Below are 2,541 nucleotides of genomic sequence, written 5' to 3' on the forward strand. Positions count from 1 at the left end.
GGCATGCTAATGAAGCCCTCCATGGGCGCCCGGATTGGTTGAGGCTTTCCCTAGAGGCGAGACCATGCAGGTGAAGGTCGGCGCGCCGTTCGGCGATTGGCTGGGGAGACTGCGGAGCCGCGAGGAAAGGGGGCGGGAAGGCTGCGGGCGGTGCGTCAAGTTCGGCTGCGCTCGGCCGCTTTCGGGACCAATCACGACGCGCTGGGGGGGCCTCGCCGAGGCGGGGCTTCTTAAAGGGCTAGTAGGAAAGGCGGGGACTCCTCCCACCCGCTTTTAAGGCGAGACACCCCACCCCTGCCGGATCAGACAACCGGCTAATCTGGTTCGGGCCCCGCCCCGGTTGCCATGGGGACGGCGGTAGGTTGCTAGGGAAGGAGTTAAGGTGTTGGAGGCAGCCCCCTGCACCCAGGCAAGGTGGGACCTGTTCTCAGCATCCTGCGAAACCTTGCGGGGCAGGAGTTTCCCAGTTACTCAGTGGACTTAGAGCGCTGACGCCCCGCGGTTTCTGACCTGGCTTCTGGATGCAGGGGCTTCTCTGACCCTAAAATCCCCACTCTACCTCCTGACATTGGGGACATTGCCCCATGTCCAGGGCGGAGCCCAGAATGCTGGGAAGCTGGAAGCATATGGAAAAAGATGATGAGAGAGAAAGGAAAGATGTGAGCCTGCAAGGTACGGAGAGGTCTTGGGGAACCCCAGGCAGCAGCGTGGCCCTCTCCACGTGGTCTCGGCTGGAGCTGCCCCTGCTCCCGGGGTGTCAGTGGTGGTCACTGGGTGCTCACCATGCCCATTAGACCCTAAACAATCTGCCTAGTTCCCTCCCAGCCCTCCCGTTCTCCTCTGTCCCCGTCGCTCACTCCGCTCCAGCCGCACAGGCCTCCTTGCTGTTCCTCTAAGTCGCCAGGCATGGTCCTGCCTCAGGGCCTTTGCACTGGCTGTTCCCTCTCCCTGGAATGCCCTTCCCCCAGATATCATCACCTCATTCAGGTCTTTGCTCAAATGTCACCTTCTCCATGAGGCCTCCCAGGACTTGTACCCTGCCCCATATTCCCCCTCTTATTTTCTCTCTGTTTCCTCCATAATCTGCCTGCTTGCTGCATTACTATATTGCTAGCACCTAGAACTGTAGCAACGGTAGGTGCACGATATATAATCACTGAATAAACGAATGAATCCTGTGAATTCCTAAGTGGAAGGTGCAGCTGCAGGGAGTCCCTGAGTGGCACAAATAAGTTACGCACTCAAGTACTAAGCAAAAGGTTGGAGGTTCGAATCCACCCAGAGGCATTTCACAGGACAAGCCCGGCGATCTGCTTCCTCCGAAAGGTCACAGCCTTGAAAACCCTATGAAGCACAGTTCTACTCTCTACACGGGGTCACCATGAGTCAGAATCGACTCAGCCTAGCAACTAACAACAACAGATGCAGCTGCTGTGGAAAACAGCCTGGCAGTTCCCCCAAAGGGTGAAACATGGAGTTACCATGTAGTTGTGAGGTGCCATCAAGTTGGTTCCAACTCACAACGAACCCATGGACAACAGAACGAAGCACTGTCTGGTCCTGCGCCATCCTCACAATCATTGCTATGTTTGAGCTCATTGTTGTAGCCACTGGGTCAGTCCATCTCATTGAGGGTCTTCCTCTCTTTCGCTGACCCTCTGCTTTACCAAGTATGATGTCCTTCTCTAGGGACTTGTCCCTCCTGATGACACGTCCAAAGTACAGGAGACAAAGTCTCACCATCCTCGCTTCTAAGCAGCATTCTAGCGGTACTTCTTCCAAGACAGATGTGTTCGTTCTTCTGGCAGTTACCACATGACCCAGAAATTCCACTCCTAGGTGTCTACCAAGAGAAATGGAAAACCTGTGTCCACACAAAACCTTGCACATGAATGTTCACTGGAGCCCTGTTCACAATCGCCAATGGGTGGACACAACCCAAGCAACCATCAATGGATGATGGATAAACACAAGGTGGTCCATCCCCACAATGGAATACTACTCAGCCGTAAAAAGGAAGGGAATTCTGATTCACGCTAGGACATGGATGAAACCTTGAAAACATCATGCTCGATGAAAGAAGTCAGACATAAAAGACCGCATAGTGTACCATTCCATTTATATTAAATGTACAGAATCCACAGACACATAAAGGAGATTAGTCGGTGCCTAGGGGCTGGAGAGGATGGATCCGGTAATGAGGAGTGACTGCTAACGGGCATGGGTTTCTTTTTGTGGTGAAGAAAATGTTCTACAATTAGATAGTAGGATGATTGCACAACTCTGCGAGTATATACTGAAACCCACTGACGTGTACTCTGTAAACGGGTGAATTGTATGGTATGTGAATTAAATCTCAATGAACCTGTTGTGTTTTTTCTTTTCTAAGAGGCAGCCCAGGGCTTAGGAAGACGAGTGTGCCCTGGAATCTCAACAGACCCAGATTCCAGGCTCCACTCTGTTGCTTAATCAACTGTGTGATCTCCCACGCCTCCTCTGCCTCTCTGCTCAGTGGAAAACAACCCAAGTGTCCAACAGATG

The sequence above is a fragment of the Trichechus manatus genome, unplaced genomic scaffold, assembly GCF_000243295.1.
Source record: "Trichechus manatus latirostris isolate Lorelei unplaced genomic scaffold, TriManLat1.0 scaffold00057, whole genome shotgun sequence".
NCBI lineage: Eukaryota > Metazoa > Chordata > Mammalia > Sirenia > Trichechidae > Trichechus > Trichechus manatus.